The sequence below is a fragment of the Megalopta genalis genome, chromosome 2 (assembly GCF_051020955.1).
Source record: "Megalopta genalis isolate 19385.01 chromosome 2, iyMegGena1_principal, whole genome shotgun sequence".
In the NCBI taxonomy this organism is placed as follows: Eukaryota; Metazoa; Arthropoda; class Insecta; order Hymenoptera; family Halictidae; genus Megalopta; species Megalopta genalis.
Window position 1 is genome coordinate 17,742,964 of NC_135014.1, and position 26,150 is coordinate 17,769,113.

Genomic DNA, 26,150 nt, shown 5'->3' on the forward strand with positions numbered 1-26,150 from the left:
AACTTTTCTAAAATTCGTTCAAAGTTCTTGAATATTTTTGAGATGTTAGACCGACCAGCTTTCTTTGAGACGAGTGTGCAGAAAGTTTTTTTAGATTGCAATTGATTGGAATGACAACAAAATTAAAAAACGATGTATTTTAAACTTTTTCATCCGAATCCATAACGAAAATTAAAAAAGTGCATGTCGTAGATCTCGGTAATTTATGTGCGCGCTGAAAATTTCATCGAAATCGGTTGGCCTCGTTATTAGCTGTAAACAATTAAACATCGCGAAAATCGCAGTTTTACATGAATTTCAAGCAAAAACAGGTAATTTTTACATTTTTCAGTGGCTGTAGCTAGTGGCTCGGATAAAAAAAAGGTTGAAAAAATATCGTTTTTTAATATTTTTATCATTCCAATAAATTACAATTTAAAAGAACTATTTGTATACTAATTTCATAAAAAAACCAGTCCGTCTAACATCTCGAAGATATTCAAGTCCTTTGAACCAATTTTTGTAAAAAAAAGTTACTCCGTTTGAAAAGGCGTCAACGTACTTTCCGAGGCGACTGTACGTACAAATGTCACATTACCAAATTTTGCGGATCGTACGTTGCGGTCGCGACTGCGTTGTTCGTGAAGTTGGGGCCTCGCTGTGTCTCGACAGTGTCGTTGCATTCGACTGGACGCTGTACAAAAATATCGATCGCAGGCCAGCTTGTTTTCGCGTCGGAAGATTTTTTTATCAATCCGGAAGGGGGATCGCCTGTATAGGGAACAGAAGCCATGATTAAGCGAGGTATCATCCTCGGATATTTTGAACACACGGACAAGAGAGCAATTGATTTTCTTGTCACAAGTTTAATTACTTGCGGATGATGAACGAGCCGCGGTAGCCGGCGTTACTGTTAATCGCGCAAACATAGCGAGTCTCTCCCTCTATCTCTCTATCTCTCTGTCCTTTCTCTCTCTTCGCTCTTTGCACTCCACTGATGCAAAAAATGCACAGCTTAACGAAACTCTGGACGCCGGGAGCACGTGTAACCGTATTCTATAACACAGCGGGTTAACAGTGCTGGTCTTTTTTTTCGTTCGCCCAGCTTCAACGTCCGCGTCAGAGAGAGAGAGAGAGAGAGAGCATCGAGCTTCTCTGAACTGACAGTCAAATTTTCCCGTGGAAAAGCTTGATGAAAGCGCGACCCGTTGCTGAAAGCGATGGTATCTGAAAATGCTAAGAGAGGAAAACAGCGGCGGGGGTCGACCGATGAATCTTGCCCGGTCAAAAGTTTTAATTAATCGGCTGCTCGGGCCGCAAGGTATTTTTATTAATTTTCTCCGTCTTCTTCCTCTTCGTCTTCCCGGAACCGTCAAGTTCCTTCCTCGACAGCGTCCTGGAATCAGCCCGGCCCTAATAGCGTCACGCTACACGCTACACGCTACACGCTACGGGAACGATAATTGCTCCGAAGTTCGAACGTTCTGCGTTGGGATGCGATGCAGAACGATGCAGAACGATGCAGAGCGATGCGAGGGGGCGATACAGGTCGGCCCGAGACCATGGCTACGTTTATTTCGAGAAAACTTTTGCGCTTAGAAACGAATTCCCGGGCTCGCCCGTCCCGCAAAAGGGTGCCCCGCGAAATTATCCGGATCAGAAAATTCGAGGGAAACGAAACGTATCGCGGAACTTCGATTGTTCTAAGTCAATGTCTGCTCGATTTGGCTGTTCGGTTTCCGAGCGACGATTTTCTAAATTCGTTGGAAATACACGAATCTTATTCTAGCCGGGGCTACGATTTACTTCTGTCGTCGCAGCGAGTTTTCCTGTTGTTTTTAACCACTTGCCATAATCTTATCGAGTTAGACTCGTGGTGGAGATTTCAAGCGATAAGCTGCTACGTACGAATTTTGTTCCGTTCCCTTAACTCGGAATCAAATTCTGTTCTCTTGTCATCAATGTTTAAATAATATAAAGCTATTTATATAAGGTTTCCAAGGAATTAACTCTCCGCTGTCACAGTTCCTGCACGAAGCACGCGTGTCATGCAATATTCAGACAGCTGTCACTCAAAAAGTAGAGCCACTATTGAGACCCTAAAATTTGAGGATATAATTTGAACGTTCTAAAATATTGTTTCGTTTATTGGAGACCGATATCTCATTTCTAAATATATCGAATTAATGATTAATTTCACGTTTTCGGAAAATAGAATGTGGGTCATTTTGACCCGATATAAGAGCGGGGGACAGAATTATGACTAAATAGTATTCTTAACCTGCTCTAGCCTAACACTTTTATATAGATTTATAATAATTATGCTGCCGATGATTTTGCACGATAAATGTGTAAAATGCATATGAACTTTATGCGTGAAAAATGTGCAAAATATGCGCAAAAATATATAAATGTGTAAATATGTAATTACGTAAATAATAAGTCTAATGTTCACTATCAAGACAGTTTCACGGTTCTCTTATCGGTCAGGGATTTTCGTCAATAATCCGTAAACCAAAGCCGCGGATTGCATTTTCGCCAAGAAAAAAGTTACTTCCAATGATCTCATTCGGATTGTAAGATATTTTTGGGACAACCTGTATACTGATTTAATACTGAGATATGTTTAAACGATAAAGTTTAAAGAAAAAGGTATTTATAGCTTTGTCTTCCTAATAACAATTTGGGTTTTAAAAATAATGAAATATTATTTTCACTAAATTTTGTACTGACGTACATATAAAAAAAAAGATTCACGCAAAGAACGTAAAAATGAAACAGCGGGATATGGTGATTAATGCTTTTGTCATTTAACACTGGAACTACCCAATCACAAGATTGGATTTGTTTGTACTTCGTAAGATTTTTATTATAACATATGCTTGAATAATAAAGTTCACCTGAAAAATTCTTAGACAAATATTTTAATGATATCGGGAATTGAAAATGAAAAAAGTCATTTTGATTGGTTTGGTGGTTCAAGTGTTAAAGATATGTCAGTATAGCGTAATCCACAGATAGTACTATTTGCTATGAGATGGTAGACAATCTCCAAATCACGTTCTCTTTAAAATATCTCTTAAATCGAATTAAAACAGCGAATTGACAAGAAAGAAAGCGAGAAGGTATCAAAGAAGAACGGATCGGCTAGCACGGTCGATCCACGGATTAAAAAGTGCGACGAGGATCGTCGAAGCGCGCGTTTGATTGAATTTTCCAATTTGTCGAGCATGAATCCGGAGCCCGGTGACTGGATGGCAATGGGCTACCCTAAACGGGGACAGGAGCATGAGCAGGGACGCGAACGGCCGACCGGCAGCGGCCGGTTCTTCCGTGATTCTGCCGGTCGAAACGAATTTCTGTATTACAGAACGGAGCAGCCAGCAGTTTGCTAGGGCACGTACTTGCCTAAAGTCGTTGTAACGCTAACGTAAATGCAATACGTGTTTCCACGGTGAAATACATGCAGCCCCTCGACGACGGGTCCTCCGCTCGTCGACGAGCGCCGAGGCGACATCGACTTAAACGAATTTCTCCGACAAACTCCGCCGCGTAGTCGTCATTTTCTCGTGAAACTCGTTTTACGCGACCGCTCGCATACTCGCCCCTGCATACTCGTTCGCATACTCGTTCGCGTGCTCGCCCGCTGTCGCGCGAGGCCGCCTACGGAGCGCATTTTAATCCAAGCATTAAAAATCGCATTAGATTAATCGAGAGCGTACAACGTAGATTCCTCAGAGTGGCCTCTTATTACGCGAACACACCAATATCGGCTCGCTGACATGACTAGGGTAAGGATAATAATTACCGAGGTTATTCGGAATAAGGTTATTTATATTTGTTTTAACGATAATCGCGCAATAATATGACAAGAATTGTAAACAATAAGATTTGAACGTAACATTTGATATTATATTAATAATTGATATTATATCATTTAGATTCAGCATCACAGTTTAATTAATAAGTTCTAAGAAAATGATTAAATTATAGTTGTTTGTTTGCTGTGTTGTTAATTAAAATATGATGTTAACCCTTTGTACTAGAATGATGGCTCCACTCAAGATTGTAGTAGGATGTTCTACAAAAATTTTTGCGTTATCAAATTTATTTATTTTTAAAGAACTGTTAATAGTATAACTGTTATATAGACTGAATTTTATATGCATAAATATTGCACTAATGTCATGTAAAATGTGTAATTGCCGCGAACGATACATTTCACTTACTGATATAGTTGAGAAATCGAATTTATGTAGACGATGATCATTTTAAACAGTTAGCTTTCGGTCGATATAAGCAGTGTTTTTATACTATAAAAATCACACGATTTTACAAAGAAAGTGTGAACTTTATCATTCTTTCTAGTTTCACAGTTTTAGAATAAATGCAGCAGTATAAAATTGCATCACGTTTTCGAACATTTGTCATATTACCGATATTTTGTAATCGATCTACATAACCTGAAAATTTGTAGAAGTGTGCCAACTGTCTTCATATCCTATATTTTATTACAATTTCTGTACTTTAACCCCCTGACGCACAGTCTTTTTGAAAAAAAACGGCCAAAAAAATCAATTTTTTTCCTGATTCAACTTTTCTTTTGACGGAGAATTTTGATATACTGCGCTCTTTTGTTCCATGGAAAAAGGTTATATTTTATTCTTGAATAAATAAGTGCTATAACTTACACATGTAAATGATAAATATCAATAAAACGATTTTTTTTCATTGCTTTCACATTGTTATTTTCAATTCTCGATTATATTCGAGTGTGAAAAATTATAGCAGCATAAAATACAACGCCGCTCGAATTATCTCGAGTGTGCACAGTTTGGCCTGTTTAGCGCGCTCGAATTAACTCGAGCTTACAAGTTAAGGGGTTAATAGTTTCATTTAAGTTGAACATGGTTCATCGGAAAGTTAATTCAGTATAAATATATTTGTAAATGCATGAAAAACAAATTAGAAATATTTTGGATTTATCGGTATTTGGGTCGCGAAAACTGATACAAGCAGCATTTCGAAGCAACGGTAATTGAGACGTTCGCATTACCACGAACTTATTGTATTTTCTGTATACCCGTAAACACAGTAAATGAATAATAATGACATTATCTCCCTATCCGGGGCCGATTAAAAAATTCGTAGTCGTGCGGTGTCGTCCAACGAAACAACCGGTATTTTTCACCGCGCCGGATGTATGGGATCGATCGTAAATATTCGGCAACGATCGCCGGTAATGTACGGCTCGAGGCGAGCAATTAGTATCGCGGTAATTGCGATGCAAACGCTGGAGATCGAATGAACTCCGCCATAAAACAAAACCGCCGCGGAAACGTATCCGGAACATTTCTCTGTATTTGTTCGTAGAGTTTTGCATCGGCGCGGATGGTATAATTTTCATTAACTGCTGTTAATAATTCAATAATTATTGAAATTGTAAGTCTGCTTTCGTTTACCGAATATAGGGTGTTTCGCTTAAATAAGGTCACCCAAATATCTCCTCTAATTTCGGGGGTACAAAAAATATTTTGCATGCTATTTGAATTGTTCGATGAAATCATTATGTTATAAAAATATTTCTTTTCCAAGGTCATGCTTATAATCTTATGATATTTTTATTGTATCGTGTAGCCGATGTCGAACGTTACATGAGCTCGAAGACATTTTGTCTTTGTCGGAAAAAAATTTGGGCCATTTTGACCTAATATGACAGCGGAATATTAATGTAATCCTTATTATAGAAACTAGTTAATAGTATGAAACTACATTTCAAACAACATTTGTACTAATTAACAATAGAGGTTGTCTATTATTAGGTATTAATTATTATATAATTTATATATAGGTATTAATTAATATATATATATATAATAGGTATTAATTAATATATAATAATAGGTATTAATTATTATATAACTATTATACATTATTAACCTCAATAAATTGTATTATCTTAGTTATGCTAAATATAAACGATTTTTTTTTTCCTTTCTGCATACTAATATTCTGCTTTCTGTTATGCCTCAATTATTTCCTATCATTTCTTCTGCTACATTATCAAAATTGTTCACATTTTTATTAAAAAAGCAGTGTCCTTATAAAAATTTCATATACTGTACCATTGTTACTTTAAAAATATAGCGGTGGTCCGATCATAGATCGTCGTGTTCTACTTGTCAGACAGCATATCCCACTCTATTCCGGCAATCTACTCATTTGCGAGACTATTTCACGTGTCTATCTATAGCAATCTCGCTTTGCTTGTTCAACCGATCCTGTACAGCTCGTCCGATCATAGATTGTTTCTATTTCGCTAACCTCGTCAGGAATCATCTTTATGGTAATCGCGCGATCATAATCCGATCCTGTTCTACTTGTCCGCTCATTGACGAGTTTGTATCACTTGCCTGCGAATAGACCGTCCCGTTTCGCATGTATGGCAACCGCACCAAACCACTCGTCTCGGCGTCGCTCATCCGTATTCTACCGGTTTGGCCGAAGGCTATTCCAATTGCGCTTGTCTGGTCACAGGCGAGGCTATTCTACTTGCATCGCTACAGGCCAACCAAACCGGCGGGACAAGAAATCCGGCAGTTCTACTTCATCTTTTAATTCTTTGTTAATCCCCGTTCTTCTCTCTCTCTCTCTCTCTCTCTCTCTCTCTCCCAATGGTCTCAGCTTGATTGATATTCAATTGACACCCTTAGTAAACAATCAACGCAATGACCAATTAACACTGGAACTACCGAGCCTTAAACGTGACCAATGTATATTGATTTATAACAACGACAAGATTTGATTTATTCAAGGTTTCGACGATTTTTATTATAATATATGCTTCGGTGATGACGTTCGTGTAAAAATTAAGGAAAAAAGAAAGAAAGAAAAGAAAAGAAAGAAAAAATCAGAAACCAATCAACCTGACTGCTTTTTGTTAGTTCTAATTTTAATATCTTAAAATATTATGACAAATTCCATGTTCGATGGCTTCATCCATTGTAAAAATCACAGAACTCGTTCGTGGTCCTCTGACATTTATTTATTTATTTATCTATCTATTTACAGATGACATACCCTTTGGTTTACACAAACCGACCAACAAACATGCATAATTAGTATTATTACGAGAAATTACTAAATGCAGGATGACATAGTGAGGAAGAAGAGATCGTATGTTTGAATAAAATTACTAATTTGTTATCGTGCAATAATTTGTTGGCATCTAATCTAAAGATTTGATTAAAGATAAAACTTCATTAAAGATTTGATGAAACACTCAGCAGGTTTCAAGTTTTTTAAATGTACATTTAAACGATTGGGGGTAGTTCACCCCATGATAAGGGTGACCGACAACAAGAATATTATTCGCCCATCCAGACGTGCCACAAATTAAATCATTTTTCAGCTAATTCTAAGCTATCTCTCGTATTAAACTTCGAGGGCTGGTTTCATCCCCTAAATAAAAAGAAACACGCGGTTGCAATCTAAAACAGCGGAAAGAACAAGAAATTGCAATGCCATCAATGCATCACCTTTAATCCATTGATTAAAAAAAGGGTGAACTTGCTGTACAGTTTCTACTTCTTGCAATTGATGCTCGCTATTTTTATTTTGCATGAAAATCCGCATACTAAAAATTATTCCAAATCCGTGCACAGCGGAATTTCACAACGAGAAATCCCGGCTACATTTTTCATGTGATGCACTTTTTCGTTTCGTTTTATTACATTTTCGTTGGCGAACTGTGCGCAGCATTGTGTTTCGCCATGAAAATTCATCGTCAAGATCTAATTGAAAGGAAGTTTCGCTGTTCGAAATGCAATGGTAGCAGCGGTTCTCCGGAAAAAGAACGCGGCCAGCCGTGCGGAAGCGATTGTAACACGAATCACCGAGGCGAAATCGTCAGACGAAAGGCAAAAGACCAAAGACTTTCGATTTCGGGCCAAATAATGCACTCGGCGCGATGATTCCAAGCATTCGCCGTGCCGGAACGCTGCGTTGCTTTCCCTCCCAGCGGGAACCGCCGTTCGTTGCTACATCAATTACTTCGATCTCGTTTTCTGTTTGTTCTTTATAACCAATCCCTGGCACATGTAAGCTTTTTTCTTTTCCCTTTGCCGCCGGAGGCACCGTTGCTACCAACTAGCAACGCGAAAGCGGGAACAACCGAGAAAAGGGCGCACAGCGGACGGTCCGCGGGCAAAAAGAGAACGTAGTCGTCGTCGTCGTCGGGAAAGAAACGAGGCGGGGTAACAAAGCAAAGACAAACTCGTCGATTTTCTTGCAAATGAAGGATCGGGCATCGCGATCCAATATCGTGACCAATGATTTCCATCTAAATGCGACCCTTTCCGGAGCCGTGGCGCACGAATCGAAAATTCCGAACCGGACGACTAATTCCGGGCGAATCTTTCCGGAACTCGGGAACAACTCGCAGACAAACTTTCCTCGAAATTCTTTCTTCGTCTCTAGTTCCCTTCGGTAAGGCGCGGCGGCAACTCGCGACGATCAGAACTTAATTTTCGAAAATTTTTTCGCAGCTCAGCTCACAGTTTTCCGCGACCGAGAAATGTTGGTGTCTCAATGGTCGCGATGCAATCCATTGCATTCATTGACACCTTTTCTTTGACAAATTAACGAGATGGACGGAATCATGCACACCAGCGCGGCACTGTTTCTCTGAAATACTTTTGTTTAATCGAACGCAGCGCATGTAATTTTTATTATTTTCGTTTAATAAGGGTAGCTGTTTACCTTCAATGTTAGTAAATATCAATCACGCGCGCGCGCGCGTTAAGCGTAGACGTAATCGGAGAATGATTATAATGATAACAATAATATTTATAAATAATAACAATACATTTATAAACAATAATGGTATAACAATAATATATAATATTATATTATAATAATAATATTATAACAATAATATTTATATAAATAAATATTATTGTTATTATTATAATACTATACTATACTACTATATACTATACTGCTATACTATATGCTACTTTATCAACGGGATAAAGTAGCATAATTATAATCTGTGAAAGTTATTCTTCGCCTCAGCTTAAACGCTGCAAATCTGAGAAAACTTTTGAGTTGTAATTGAACTCTTTCGAGTTGTTGTTTATGCATATTCTCCGATGCGGGGGCCAAATGACCAAATGTTCAAGACGAGGTAATACTTTAATAGTCTTCAAGCTTTTGCAAAAAGGAACGTCGTCGTCGTCGTCGGGAAAGAAACGATTTTCTTGCAAATGTAGGATCGGGTATCGCGTTGCCCCACAAGACAACGGCATAATAATTTAACACGTTGACTGCCACGCCCATTTATGAGATCATTTATAACGGTCAAGGCATGCAACCGTTTTTTTTGTTGTCGAAACTTTCAACAAAATCCATTAAAGATTTTTGATAAGTAATATTTAAGTACATTAATGGTACAATCCTGAAATTACTTAAAATTTATGAAAAGAATGTAAATTTTTTAGTTTTATATATTTCACACTGTCAGCCACCGGTGGTTGACGCGGCCTAAACGTGTTAATAGTCTTCAAGCTTTCGAAGTCTGACGCACAACGCTTAACAAATGCGAGAACTGTACAACAATTGTTGACGATGCGATGGCAGTGAATCCGAAATAACACACAATTGTAATGCACAATCGTCGGACTAAAGTGCAGGAGAAATATGAACGAAGAGTTATCAAAATAACGATGGTTCGCTTTTACGAGCTGCATTTTGTAGTACGCAGAGAATTCTACCTCTGTGACAGCTTTTGCTTTCCTGTTCTATTACGCGAGCTTGGATTCCACGGGACCTAAGGTAAAAGATCGGGAACTTTTTAAACGATAATATTTAAGCGGAAAGAAGCATCGTCTAACAATGCTTACGATGTTTTGCGAACTTTTAAAAAGGCAGCGAACATTCGCGATCGGTGTAATTGGTTTAATATGCTCGAACAGAAATCTTTTCTGTTAGTAGTAAAAAGAATTAGGCTCCTCGTTACGTTACTTTGCAAGAAAATCGCGTTCAAAGTAACTTCAACATTACACAATCGCTGCGCACTGTCTTTTAATCGACTTTCATGGCAGCCCAATGCGAAAGCTCCGCGCTACAACGTTTCTCTCTCTCTCTCTCTCTCTCTCTCTCTCTCTTCTTTAGCATTAATTAGTATTAGGGAACAGATTGTGCAAAGACATTTTGAGATTCGTTGGACGTACAAAAAAAGTCGATGCAATGAGTGTTAACCGATTTCGATGAAATTCTCAAGTAAAAATGGTAAAAAGGCGTGAGCTTCTTTTCGTCGATCCAACTACAGTAAATTACGATTGTTCGAGCCTTGCGGCACGTTTTTATAGTTGTTGACAATCGGTAATGTAGAGATAGTAGGTTTTTGAAACTATTCTATTTATTATTAAATAGTGACACACACGAAATACAATAAAGCAGTATACGATTATGGGTGTTATGTGTGTTGACGTCGTTCACCAGCGATATGTTGTCGTGAAAATGATCGTGGAATATGGAGGAAAAGAAAGTGAAGCGTTACATCCGAGTCCCGCTAGAGGACTCATCGATAAGGCTATTCTAGAGGACCCTGCTTTTAACGCGGGGATGTCGGAAGGACGGACGAAGTTTCTATATACAGGGTGTTAAAAAAAACTATTCAATATTTATTTGGTATATAGGATACATTGTACCGAGTAAAAAAGCTTTAGCAAACATAGATCCAAAGGTCAACCGTTTCTGAGATATAAACATTTTTGTTCGCTAGTATCATGATTGACTTACTACTGAATTTTCGATGTTTACAGAAGATTTTCCACGTGTCCATCTTCCATTTCTCCACACGCTTCGCATCTTCTTGTTACAGAGTCGCGAACTCTCTCGAAAATTCCACATTTCTGTTGAACTTTTTGACAAGCATGGTGGATTCGGTTACGTGATTCTTCTAAGTCATTTATGGGCGAGGAATACACTAGGCTTTTTAAATATCCCCATAAGTAAGTCAATCATGATACCAGCGAACAAAAATGTTTGTATCTCAGAGATTGTTGATGTTAGGGTTTATAAAGGTCATAATGAGACTCTTGTTCTGAATCTTAACAAGAGTGTTAGGGATTCCCCATCTGGGCTTCACGGCGGGGGCCAGACACGTGGGTCCTTGATGGCTAGGGGGGTGGGCCTGTCACCCCGTGGCAGAAGTGTTAGTTTTCGCGCCTCGTAACTCTCATGGGCCCCGTCGACAGGTTTATGGTGGTCCTCCGTGAAGGCCTTATCTCTGATTTATGACCAGGCGCTAGCGGAGTTGGGACTGGGACCGCTCGGCGCGATTGCTTCCAGATGGGGTAGATTTCCAAATTTTCCCATGAGGAGGAAGCTCATCTGGAGGCGTTCGCGGTACCCTTTCCCAACCAATTAGCGTTCGCTTTTTGGGCCTGCCATGATTGGGCAGGTTTTCCTCGCCGCCCACCCTGAAGTAAAGGTAGGGCTAACCGAGGTGACCTCGTGGAGGCCACACGATTGCTCGACAGTCCTGATCTGTTCATCCACCCTGATACATCTCGAGTCGTCAGTGGATACAGAGGTCTCCCGGGAAGCTAATCGTTGGAGCACCCGGTTAGCAAATAGAGTTTTTAGTCGGCACACTAACGTGCAAGATACCACAAAGCTCGAAGCTCACAAGGAGCACCACGAGCAATAACATTTGGTCCTTCGAGCCGGATACTGTGTGGAAAGGTCCACACAGTACTGTAACATTGTTTGAAGACTTGGCCGTCGACTTGTACATCCAGTGAGGCGCCTGTGTGTGAGGACTTGGCTCAACACCCCCCTGGACGTGATAGCAGCAAGCGGCGTGCATCTTCAAGGGTTGCATCGACCAATAACATTTGATCCGCCAGAGCCGGATACTCGAAAGAACTTCGACCTATTGGAAGTCCGCTGTCAGCTTGTACATCCAGTGCGGCTGCCGTGCGTGGGAATTGAGCTCACCACCCCTCTGGACGTGATAGGAACAAGCGACAGCCGTCATCAGGGTCCACGCTTCGTGCACGAGACTGCGGACATTGGGCAAGGATCACGCAAGAAAGGACTGCTAGCCGCCAGGAAGCAACGGGCATCCTGTGGGACGATAGAAGTCAAGCTGATCTCACTCCATCCAGTCCGTAAGTCACCATCCCTTTAATTTGTTGTCAGTCGTGCACGTCATGGAGGCAGCAAAGGCATTCTTTACTGAGCGCGGGTCTGTGAAGGCCAGGCTCACCATATTTAAAAGGTTTCTCGAGTCCGAGAGCGCGAACGCGGATCTAATGGCCCTCGAAAAACGCGTAAGAGCAAATGAGGGCCTGTACGAACTTTTCAATAACGTCCAGACTCGAATAGAATGCGCCGTCATAGGTACCCCGCAAGAAGAAGCGCAGTTAGCCGAGCGCGAGCAGTTTGAGGACTCGTATTTCAGTGCGATGTCCAAGGCCGAAGCACGCCTATTAGAGGCTCGTGGCGACTCCGCTACCGCGACGGGTAGTTCGAATCGCGTTACACCGTCGTTGTCCGATGCCTTGCCCGCGGTTCGTCTACCCACAATCAAACTCCCCATATTTGAAGGGGATTGTAACCAATGGATCCGTTTTCGGGACACATTTATCTCGTTGGTGCACGATAGCGAAAGACTAGGTGACATCGACAAGTTTAATTACCTAACGTCGTCGGTGACTGGAGCGGCCGCTCGCGTCATCGAGTCATATAGTGTTTCTGCAGCCAACTACAAATTAGCTTGGGAACGGCTGCAGGAAAAATATAATGATCCGAAGTTGCTCACGACCCACCACTTAAACTCCATATTAGATGTAGAGCCACTAAAGAAGCCGAGTGGCAAAGGGCTTAGCGAATTTGTAGATACTGCAATTAATAACGTGCGTGCTCTCGAATCAATTCTCAAACCCGCGGAACTTTGGGATGCGCTCATTAGCGCCTGTTTAGCTAGAAAACTAGACGCGGGTTCTCTAGACGAATGGGATAAGCGTACCACGAACTCAAGTTCGTTGCCCACCTTTCGTGAACTATCAAAGTTCCTAGAGCAGCGGTCCCAATATCTCGACCGAAGAGAATCTAATAGATCGAACGTTAGTAAGGATGGAGCTGATCGCCCCAGGAACAAGGCGCATAGTGAAAGAGCCATCAGGACCTTTGTACCCGCGATTCATGTTGCGAGCAAAATAGATAAATGTGTAATATGCAACGAGCAGCACGTGATTGCGCAGTGTCCCAAATTTCTAGCTATGCCCTTTTCAAAAAGATTCGACACGGTGAAGCAATCACGGTTGTGCTTCAATTGTTTACTGCCTGGCCACAGTGTGAAATCGTGTACTCGGTCAAAGTGTCGAAAATGCGGAAAGCTACACAACACCTTGCTCCATAGAGAGACGACTTCTCAGGAAAGTCTGGTCAGCGAGGAAGACCGCGAGCCATCCTCGTCGCACGTGTTACAAGCATGCTCCGCTAACGTCCACTCTGATTGCGTAGTTCTGTCAACGGCATCGGTGTTAGTAGCTGATGGCAAGGGAAGGTATCACAAATGCCGAGCATTGTTAGATGTAGGGTCACAGGCAAATTTCGTAACTAGAGAGCTTTGCGAGCGCATGGGGTTGCCTCGTCTGCCCACCGAAAAGATGGTCGGTGGCTTGGGACGAGTGCAAAGTAGAGTCCAATCCTCCGCTCAGATAAGGTTAAAATCCGCGTCTGGCCATTTCAAATCGCGTCTTTCCTGTTTGGTGATAGAAACTATCACGGAGGAAATGCCCAACATCCCTTTGAACACGTTCAGAGTTCCGGTACCAACCGGATTAGAATTAGCCGATCCCGATTTCCAGACGCCGGGTCGGATTGACCTGTTAATAGGAGCAGGAATCTTTTGGGATCTCTTATGCGTTGGTCAGATCAAATTGGGAACCGGGAATTTAACATTGCAGAAAACCCGACTCGGCTGGGTGTTAGGCGGTAGTCTGCGATGTCCGACACCGCAATCAAGGACCATGTCCTTTCACGCGGCAACCAATGCCGAACTAGAGAACAGTTTGTCGCGTTCTTGGGAGGTCGAGGAAATTAGTGCTTCCACTCCCCTGTTCGATCCCCGCGATCCTTGCGAACAGCATTTCACCAAAAACACAAGGCGCGATAAGGAAGGTCGCTTCATCGTAGCCATTCCATTCAATGAGAGGCTTCACCAATTAGGCGAGTCGTGCACTCAAGCGGAGCGGCGATTAATTAATCTGGAAGTGCCGGAAGCACGGCCTACCCAAATAATACAGCTAACTACTCCGGTCAACCGCGACCACGTAATAATGGATTTGTTAGACAAGTATTCTTGTTACAGCAAGCTGCTGAGAATCGTAGCTTACATTCTTAGATTTTGCCGTAAGGGCCCGCGTTCGAATAAGAGTACGGATAGCGAGTATCGTGGCTCACTGTCAGTGGGGGAACTCTTGTCGGCCGAGCGCGTTGTAATTCGATTCGTGCAAGAGCAACACTTTGGCCAGGAGATGAACAAGTTGAGGGCCGGGAACCCTTTGGAAAGATCTAGTTCTATACTTTCCTTAAATCCCTTTTTAGATGATCACGGGATCATTAGGGTGGGCGGTCGCCTCCAGAACGCTCCAATAAGCTTCGCACGGAGGCATCCGATATTAGTACCGAATTCGGGTCCATTGCCCGCGTTATTAATTAGGCGCGAGCATTTGCGACTGCTTCACGCTGGTTGCCAGCAGACGCGCGCTTCTCTTTGCGCTAACTACTGGATTGTGTCTGGTGGACGGATTACGCGTAAGGTTTTGCGCGGTTGTATAAAATGTTTCAAGGCGAATCCTATCAGCGCGCAACCCCAAATGGGCATTCTACCTGCCGATCGGGTTAACCCCACTCGCGCCTTCGCTACCTGCGGCGTAGACTATGCCGGCCCGTTTTTGATAGTGGACAGCGGGCGCTCTCGGACAATAAGAAAGGCTTATCTTTGTTTGTTTGTATGTTTCACCACAAAGGCAATTCATTTAGAATTATCGACAGACTTGACCACCGACTCATTTTTGAATTGCTTTCGGAGATTCATCTCGCGTAGAGGAAAGTGTCGTGTCATTTATTCTGACAATGGGACAAACTTCATTGGGGCGAGAAATGAATTAAGGGATTTGGGTGAGCTATTGGCATCCCGTGCTCACAATGAAAAATGCGCAAGGACGTTGGCCCAAGACCACATTCAGTGGCAGTTGATCCCACCACGCGCTCCACACTTTGGCGGTTTATGGGAACGTGGGGTTCGATCAGTAAAGGCACATCTGAGGCGCGTGATAGGGGAGCAAAGGCTCACATTCGAGGAAATGTGCACGATACTGGCGCAAATTGAAGCCTGCCTCAATTCCCGTCCCCTATATCCATTGTCTTCCGATCCATCCGATCTCAACCCATTGACCCCTGGTCACTTCCTTGTGGGAGAAGCATTAACGGCTCTACCCCATGCCGATCTCACTGATATTCGTCAAAATAGGCTTAACAGGTTCCAGTTGCTACAGCAAACGATCCAACATTTTTGGCGGCGATGGCAGCGAGACTACCTGCATAATCTCCAGCAACGCCATAAATGGAAGCAGGGACACGGCAGTCCTCTCAAGGTCGGGGACATGGTCCTTATCAAGGAGGACAACCTTCCACCCCTGAAGTGGGCATTGGGACGCGTGGTTGAGCTGCATCCGGGCCAGGATGGCATCAGCAGAGTGTCCACCATTCGCACTACCCGTGGAATGCTCAAGAGACCAGCGTCTCAAATTTGTGTGCTGCCCATAGAAGACTAAGCGAACACTAAGTAGAAATAGTTTGCGTTCAGTAGTTTTAGTCACATTATTCAACTGTTGTCATAGTTCATTGTTGTACTAGTTTATAACCACTAGCATTATATTACGATATGTTCGCTTAATTTTTAGTGCAATTGAACTAGATTAGTTCAAGGTGGGCGGTATGTTAGGGTTTATAAAGGTCATAATGAGACTCTTGTTCTGAATCTTAACAAGAGTGTTAGGGATTCCCCATCTGGGCTTCACGGCGGGGGCCAGACACGTGGGTCCTTGATGGCTAGGGGGGTGGGCCTGTCACCCCGTGGCAGAAGTGTTAGTTTTCGCGCCTCGTAACTCTCATGGGCCCCGTCGACAGGTTTATGGTGGTCCTCCGTGAAGGCCTTATCTCTGATTTATGACCAGGCGCTAGCGGAGTTGGGACTGGGACCGCTCGGCGCGATTGCTTCCAGATGGGGTAGATTTCCAAATTTTCCCATGAGGAGGAAGCTCATCTGGAGGCGTTCGCGGTACCCTTTCCCAACCAATTAGCGTTCGCTTTTTGGGCCTGCCATGATTGGGCAGGTTTTCCTCGCCGCCCACCCTGAAGTAAAGGTAGGGCTAACCGAGGTGACCTCGTGGAGGCCACACGATTGCTCGACAGTCCTGATCTGTTCATCCACCCTGATACATCTCGAGTCGTCAGTGGATACAGAGGTCTCCCGGGAAGCTAATCGTTGGAGCACCCGGTTAGCAAATAGAGTTTTTAGTCGGCACACTAACGTGCAAGATACCACAAAGCTCGAAGCTCACAAGGAGCACCACGAGCAATAACAGTTGACCTCTTGACTTATGCTTTTTTACTCGGTACAATGTATCTTATATACGATATTAATATCGTATGGTTTCTTTTTTAACGCCCTGTTTATGCGTCGAGGATACGCGCGGATGCCGCACAGTGCAGAAAAATGACCAGGCTTGTGTCAAAATCATAGAACTTTTGACAGAAATGAGCTAGAGATATTATCTTTTCAGATTAAACTTGAAATGTTCTCGAATAAGCGAAAATTGAGAAACTGAGAGAACGAACAATTATTGACGTTGAAAATTTATGTCAAATTTGACATTTTTCGATCAAATTTCAGTCATTTATTGGCGAGGAATATACCAGGCTTTTTAAATATCCCCATAAGTAAGTCAATCATGATACCAGCGAACAAAAATGTTTATGTCTCAGAAATTGTTGACCTTTTGACCTATGCTTTTTTACTCGGTACAATGTATCCTATATACCATATAAATATCGAATGGTTTTTTTTAACACCCTGTATATACAAACTGAAACGGATCGGCTACATGCTGGAAAGGAGAATCCATCTGGCGGAGAGGGCAGGCGGTAGCACCCACGCAATAATTCTCGTAATCGTACGCCGAAGTTGGAAGACGCGTTCGTTGTAATACAATTCCGTATCGTTATCCGTATCGTAAACCGCAATCGTGATCGCGATCGCAGCCGTGTTCGTAAATAGTAATCGTAATCGTATTCGCGATCGTGATCGTAAATTGCGCGTAAAACGAGCCGCAAGGCTCGAACAATCGTGTCCCCTTTTCCCAAACCGTCCACTTTTGTGCACAATCCGAGCGCGAATTAGGGAGAATTTACTGTCATCGCAATCTTAGAAGAAATCATTTAGGCACTCTTTGGTACACTACTTTCTCAACTATCCGAAACAAATTCCCTTTATACTTCTACATTTCACTTTATACTTTCTAATTGTCTTCTGATGAACATTCTCTCATTTCTCAAGATGAACATTCTACACGGCAACCGGGTAATAAAATAGGCATCGACAAGTTCCACCGTTTTTCCCTATCCGGTGACGATCCAGTGGCGAATCCACGTGAACCAAAAAGCTGCCGGAAATCCACGATGCTCGTAAGGTGCGGTTTTAGAAAATGTCACCGGAGTATGTGAAAGCGAGCCGGAGTTCGAGATCTCGGATCGGCAGAGTATCGGCTTGCAGAGGGTGCCGCGTGACCGGCCGGAAGTGGTCCTCGCGATCCGGTGCCGCCCAAACAGTTCGGTAAACAGCGAGCCAGCAGTCTACCGAACTGGCTGGCAGCCAGCGCGACGTCTCGTCGCTGCGTTTCGCGCGAACTTGCCACATATCTCATCGGAGCTGTCATCGATGCAGCGCGCGACCGGCCACGCGCGCTCCGATTTTTTTCCTTCGCTGACAAATCAAGATAACGCCGAAGGGCTGGAATGATTTATCGGCGTTGGCGCGCGATCATTTCGGCATTTGTCGCGCCCGGTAAATCACGGACGAGTCCGCGAGCCGAGCCGCGTGGACCGGGGAGAATTTCGAAAAAGGACACCCGACCGGCGCGTGTATATATATATCCATAAACAACGTTATAAAATTAAGCCGCGTGCACACGCGGTCCGCTGCGTAAACCCGGGGGCAAACACGGCGACCCCGGCCCGTGTACACGCGCCCCTTTACAGTGCACTCGGCGCAGATTTCGCCCCGTTGTAAAATCAACGTATCCCGGCGCGAGTGCCGCGGCACGGTGCCGGCTCCAATCGAAATCGCGTAACACGGTTGAAAGGTGGGCAGTGGCCAACAATGGCCGTATGGCGATTGTTTGCGAATTACTTGGTCGCCGGCCACGATCTCCGTTTCACCGGGAAGGTTCACGTTGCAAAATTGAAGCCCGATCGTTTCATCGCGCGCCTTTATCACGTCACCCGTGAATAAGCTCCCGCGGCACTCAACTATGCCAAAGCCGCGCTGCTCCGACGAGAGGAGGCCTTTTTATTCACCCGCCACGCCTCCGTGCCCCTCCGTAACCACGTCCCGCGACTCCCTGTCATTCTACTTATGTTCGACGATCCCGTGAGTTCTCGCGAGAACCGCTCCCGTTCGAGGTTTCCTACGGCAAACCGACGCGCTGCGGTTCCCGCTCGTCGAACCCCAGACAATTGCGCGGGTGTCGGCGGATTCGAAATTGGGAGGGCGATGGTTTTCGATGCCCCGTGCGTCACCTTCCTGCGTTCACTTCGATTCGAGAACGTTTAATGCACTGGTCTCTGACTGTACTACTCGCCGTTGGCCATTATTCGGATCGGCCATTGTTTCGAATAAATATTTATCGAAGATAATTGTCCGAATGGACTCCTTTCGGTCGAATATTTTATTCGAATAATTCGTTATCCGTCGTAAATTGTTCCATCGATCCGAATAATCTTGTTTTATTCGAATGATTCTTTATTCCGATAATTCTTTATCCGTGTAATTTTTTACCGGAATAATTCGAAAAATTCTTTATTCGTGTAATTTTCTATTCGAATAATTCGAAATGGTAATGTAAATCGATGGACTACGAAGAAACACATTGTATTCTATCGTTTTTATTCGAATCGATTAATTTTCGTAGGAATTTCTGCACGAATACATTTTTATTCGAATGAAATCTTATTCGATTGAATCCTTATTTGAATAATTTTGTATTCGATTGAATATTTATTCAATAGTGTCCAATGAAATTTGATTCATCAATCTTTACCTCTTATCCGTTAGTCGTATTCAATTTTACCCAACCCTGATACTACTCTGTCCATTGTAACAGTATCGCGAATTTCTTTGCGTAAAAGTTCTTTTCTAGTTTCAGGCCTGAATTAAACTGCGGAGTTAACCTACCGTGCAGTAAAAGCGACGACCGTTGCTGTGAAATTTTTATCACAGTGTACGTAGGCAGAGCTGGACATATTTCATCCGAATAACGAATAACAAATAAAACTTGTTTCGTAGAATTTACTCGAAGTTTTATACGAACAAAATTGTATTCGTCACATTATTCTACTTAAATTTTATTCGTCGAATTCGTTCGAAATATTCATTCAAATAATTCATTCGAAGAATTCATTGGAAATGTCATTCGAGTCAAACTTGATTTGAACGATTTATTCAAACGGACAGTCGAATAAAATTCGATTCGTAAAATGCTATTCGAAATGTTATTCGAGCAAAATTGTATTCGAAGAATTCATTCGAGATATTGATGAAATAATAACGAGTGAATGAAAGATTTACGTAGTACAATACCGAAGGGTGTTAGTTCCAAAATGTACTGAATTGTTTCGCATAGAAGAGTCTCTTTCTAATTTCAACGATGTTAAAGTAAAAAATGTGAAGGTTCCATGTTAACGTAACAATGGAAATATCTGTTTGAAATGACCTCCTACGGTAAAAATGTAAACGCAATGCTTTCCCCCTGAAAAATATTTTCAACGTACTGTAAAAGGTTTTAAGGACTGTTAGTAGACAGACTAACGACCCGGCCAGAATGTGCAGCGGCGGCACAGGCAAGGGGAGCCAGCAGATGCAAATTCGCAAGTTCCCGTTGCTCCCGAAACTCGCGACAGTTTTATATATTTAACAACGTCGCGCTAGTTTGTCCTCCAGCCGCGTAATATTGACTTGCCAAGAGACGCTTTTCAGAAAATATAATATTTAAGAAGTGAACACCGGCTGTCAGCTTAGAAACTACTGCCTTAAATTATTTATAGCTCAAGACAGAAAGTAGACGTAGAGATTCGGTTAAAGTTCACCTGTACCATGGTTATGAATGAACGATGTAATGGGATCTGGTTAAAACATGGTCTTGCGAGTATTTATTTACCTTAGCAACACTTTACAGCGGCACATGACAATGTAACAGAATATTCTGAGTGGGCGTGGTTTCGCTGATCTGAATATTTATGGAGTCGGGACGGTATCCCAGAGAGCAAGCAATCTGTGCTTTTCACTATTACAAAGTGACGTTCCAAGGCTAATGTTATTGTAGAAAAAAGTAAATAGGTGTATACATTACTCGCTCTGCATAAAATGTTCTAAGTGGGCGTGGTTTCGCTGCTCCCAATTTCTATGGACCATCTCATTACAAGCTACACTTGTAGCTTGACTCTGCGTCCACCGATTTCGATGACATTTTTAACATGCACGTAAGTTATCGAGATCTACAAATTCTCGTTACAGTCTCGGCTAAAATAGTTAAAATACAAGAGTTTTTCATCTTTTGCTGTCACGTCAAGTAATGACGACATTTCGAGAAAGTATTTTCACTAAAATGATATTTTAGTCATCTCTCTCTCTCTCTCGTCTAGTGTACTCTAGTCTTTCGTATAGTTCTCTCATATAAAAAGATTCAAGTCATTTAAGTTCAGTTTTTAAAAAGTTATACAGTCTTAAAAGCGGTACGAATATTTACAGGACTCACTGTATGCATTACTCGCTCTGTATACAATGCTCTCAGTGGGCGTGACTTCGCTGCTCCCAACTTTTATGGAGTCGGGACAATACTCTAAAAGGCTGTATATACCTCACTGGCCATTCTAGAGCTTCAGGGTAAATCACTTATTTCGCAGAGTGACGCTTCAAGTTAAATCACTCTCTTGCTAAAGTATCTTAAGTGGGCGTGGCTTCGATGCTCTTCACGTTCCACCGAGCTTGTACGAAGCCCTAATCTGTGACAGTCCAGTCTCAACGTTCTCAAAAATTTAGCTTCAGAAACCACACTTTTTCATTTTCTCTTTTTTATTCTGCATTTCTCACTTTTCATTGTTCACTTTTCATATTTTATTCTTCATCTTTTAATTTTCATCATTGTTGACTTTATTATTGTTATTCTATTATTATTAATATTCTTGATCTATTATTATTATTATTATTATTATTATTTCATTAGTATTACCACTATTATTATTATTATTATTATTATTATTATTATTATTATTATTATTATTATTATTATGCTGAATCTTTGTAGAAAATTCAAAGAACATCTGTGGCCCGTTTATGCTAGATACCTACGAACAAATATTCAACTAAACAAGTATTCTCTGTGCATGAATTAGTCACTGCAGTTGTTGATTACAGGAAAATTTGCTGCGACCGGAGTCGTGCCCCAGGGGGCAATCCATGCCCACACGAGCCGCTGAACGTCCCCGTTCGAATCCATTAACCCAAAGAATAATCCATCGATTCCTCACTGTACCGGGCCCTGCTCATTAACTCGCGACTCGCCTAACGAGTAATCGATCTCGTTAAAATCGTCCAAGCCCCGGCGAGCCATCGAGGGAGCATAACGAGGCCGGCCAGTCCGCGCCTCTGGTCGTCGTCTATTCTCGCCCGTGGGCCAGGTCCATTCTTCGAGAAGGAGCCGCGATTTGATTCAGATCTGCCGGTATACCCGGAGCTCTAGATTTTCCGTTCCGTCCAGCCGTCTTTCAGGAAGATTCGTTCGCTGGTCGGGCTTCATTCCCCGCCACGTCCACTCCATTTTACGTAGCCGCGGAATAAAGGCTCGTAATGTATGCAAGCCAGCTGCAGCGAAACCTTTGCGACCCGTTTTCCACGGGCCAACATTCCGTCTCGGCGACCGGACATAAAGAACCAGGAAGATATTCTGCTTTGCCTATTCTTTTTGGCCAGCCGCGCTTCCAACTGGAAGGCATCCGTTAAATACGGAATTTCGCGAGCCGTCGAAATCATTCTACGAGGATACATAACTCTCGGATTATCCTCCTTTTGCCACTCAAACTTCTTCCGGTCGAAAGACTTTCATATCCGTCCCCCTCACCCTTCCCAGCCGCAACTCTCGTTGCTCGAAATTATTGCGACCGGAGATAAGGTGGAGGAGCCAATTACCGTGCCGTGTTAGCAACATTCAGCAGTTTTCCCTGGTAAATACAACTTTAGCCATTTAAGTGACATTTCTTGAGGACTTGAAGGTAAATCTCAAAGTTCTTTTTGTTTCATATCAACTTTTTTCCATGACACAAATGTCTAATTTTCTATGGATATAAGAAAGTGAGGAAAGTTACGGAATACAGAATTTGTAATTACGTTAATTCAGTAAGCTATCAATAAATGTACAGTGGGCCACGAAAGTGTTCGCTCACCTTTTAAAACGCGATAACTTTTTGAGAACTGAACTAAATGACTTCCATTTCTTTTTTAGATGGCAGAGGGACTAGACTAGTAGACGATGAAATGCTTTTTCTTAAAATTTTGCTATTACTTGGAATGGTAAAAAAATAAAAATCTCTCGTTTTTTAACATTTTTTTATCTGAACTTATAACGAAAATTTATAAAAAATGTCATATATTATAATATATATTATATATTAATATATTATAGTATATAGTATATAATATAGTTATAATATAATAATAATATATATATAATATAATATAATAATAATATAGTTATAATATAGTTAAGTATAGTATATAGTATTATAATATACATATAATATATGCTAATATATTATATAATATATATTATTATAGTAAAGTATTTAATGGGGAAAAGAAAATTTAGGAGAATATTTTTCACGAGTGATAGTGGAAATACTGAAAGTGAATATACCGATAATGAAAGCGTTTGCCATGCAAGACAAACAGTAAGGTGCTCAAGATCACAAAAATCTGAATTTATTTGGACTACGGAAAACTTGGAACTACAGAAATACATTCCGTACTTCAGTGCTAAATACTCAATAATACGCTCCGTTCACAGCGATCACATTTTGACGCAAGCGCTCCGTAGCGAAAGGGTTAATATTGCCTTCTTTTACGCGAGAAGAAAGTACTGCTGTCCACCTAGCCAAAAATGGCTAGGTGACGGAAATTAGTTTGCTTTTAATCGGCCGAACTCGAGTCCCTCGTTTCCTGGGAATTCAGTGTTACGACTAACTTGGGACTAATCGAAAAGGAACATTTCTGTCAATATGGGAAACGCGTTCACCCTACTTCTGCGAATGAGTTAGAATAAGTGGGTTGCCGGGGATCGATCCTGCACTTTTCTCAGCGGACTTCTTCAAAGCAACGGATAGTATATTCCTCCACTTTAAAAATAGTTGCGGATAGATTTATATCGCCACTTTGTATAATGCCACTTCGTCTTCATGTTAATGGTTTCCGCCACGTTCCTTTCGCGTATCACCATTAGACTGCGGATTTTTATGCAAAATAAGAATTATCTGCATCGACTGCAAGGAATAGAAAATAGCAATAACTTAATTCTTCCTTTAATAATCATCTTAATAGATTAAATAATAATACCTTAACGTTTTAAAATGCTTTTAATCTATACCCAATTTTGCCATAAACGTATAAAATTATGCAGTCTAATTATGATCATAAGCGTTTCAAAGGAAAGTTATATTTATTTACGATGCATTTACTACTAATGAGAAGACCCGAAACGAGGAGCGTTTGCTTCCTTCAACGTACACCGAAGAATTTCATTTCGTTTGGCAGCGAACGTCGCGCGGAGCTTCTCAAGAAAGAAAATAAGTGGTGGCAAGAAAGCTTGTCCATCTGCATCGTACACAGAACACAGCATACGCTGGAGCGAAGAACAAACAGCCCGGCAAATTTCCGAGCAACTTAGAATTGATTAACACGTTCCGTGCCGAGCTTTTTTTATTCGAATCTTCACACTTTGATATTTTACTAAAACTTGATGTATTACATGCAATTATTAATTCTCGTACACATAACAACGTAACAAAAACTTATCAACGCCCATTCTTGCGGTGGAAATTGATTCTTCGGTTCTAAATTTCTTGTAAACAATTTGTTCAGTTCACTAAGTAAACATGCAAGCGTGTACCATCGATGGTACACGTGGCACGGAACGTGTTAATATCGTATGATTTTTTTTTAATGCCCTGTTTATGCGTCGAGGATACGCGCGGATGCCGCACAGTGCAGAAAAATGACCAGACTTGTGTCAAAATCATAGAACTTTTGACAGAAATGAGCTAGAATATTATCTTTTTACAGATACACATTAGGATACATTGTACTGAGTAAAAAAGCATAGGTCAAAAGGTCAACGATTTCTGAGATATAAACATTTTTGTTCGCTAGTATCATGATTGACTTACTACTGAATTTTCGATGTTCGCAGAAGATTTTCAGTGCAGAAAAATGACCAGGCTTGTGTCAAAATCATAGAACATTTGACAGAAATGAGCTAGAGATATTATCTTTTTAAATGAAACTTGAAATGTTCTCGAATAAGCGAAAATTGAGAAACTGAGAGAACGAACAATTATTGACGTTGAAAATTTATGTCAAATTTGACATTTTTCGATCAAATTTCAGGTTCTACATTGTGGTAGAACCTACATGGTGATGGTACACGTGGCACGGAACGTGTTTACCGAAACCGAGCCCGCGGCAAATGTCGCCGGAAACGCGAACGGCGAAATCGAAACGGCAAGACGGCCGCGTGGCCAAAATTCGCGGGGCGCGGGAACAAATCAACGGGCACCGGGAAAGAGAGAGGCGCGGCGTTATCAAAATTCTGCGCCGCCGCCGAGCGTTGCGGTAATTATACCCATCAACGGAAATGTCACAGGCAGGCATGGTTTATTATATGACCGCTCGTCGACGCGGCGCGGCACGGCGCCGTCCCCCGCTTGGCATTATTGTTTCCCGAAGAATTTCGTTTGAATTCCGAGCGGAGAAAAGTTCCCGGTCGCTCGCGATACGAAACCGCTATGTCTAATCGTTTTTGATCCACCTTAATTAGCTCCCGTCCTAATGACGCCCCGAGACGAAACTCTGTAATTAATTAGATTCGGAGCGCGGTCGGCCGCGACTTCGGAATCGCGGCGAATCTTATTCCACAGTTCGCTGTCGAATAGATATCGGGAAAGACGTTCCCGATTCGGTCAAAAATCCCTCCTCGCTTCGATGCCGTCCAATCCCGTGGCGCAGAATGTTTCAGATTTCGATCATTTGGTCGCGCGCGCGCGGGCACACGTTGACATCGTTTCGAAATATCTAGCAAATACTTAAATGGATTGGAGCTCTCTCGCGAGATCGCCGGGGTTACGTGGTTTCCGCAACCTTTAGGTTCCTAAAACGGTAATCCTTTGAACAACTTTCGAAGGGTGGAACTTTTACTCGATAAAACTCCTCCTGGAAGTTCTTGCTCGATAAAGTTCTTATTCAATGATTAGGAATCGAGCTGTGCGCGAGCATATTTCTGGGTCGCCGTGGATTTACGGCACGGAATTAATAAATCAGAGATACGCGGCCGACGGGCAACTCGCGAGCAAATCGTTCCCATTTCATCGGCTTTAACGACACGGTCGATGCCGTCGCGATATGATCGCGCGATCCGTGCCACTCGAGCTCGTCGACAACGCCGAGCGTAATTCCATGCCGTAGTCGCGAAGAGGAGCGAACGTGATTTCTTCCCGTTGTTCCGAATTACACGCGGACTTGCTCTATCGATTGACAGGAAACGACGGGC

At 42.2% G+C, this 26,150-nt stretch overlaps 1 protein-coding gene across 2 annotated transcripts in view; it reads right to left on the reverse strand.

Annotated features, from left to right (window-relative positions):
• Positions 1-26,150, reverse strand: part of LOC117219293 (protein turtle homolog B) — a 329,095-nt gene that overhangs the window by 273,762 nt on the left and 29,183 nt on the right. The gene's annotated exons all lie outside the window — the stretch shown is intronic.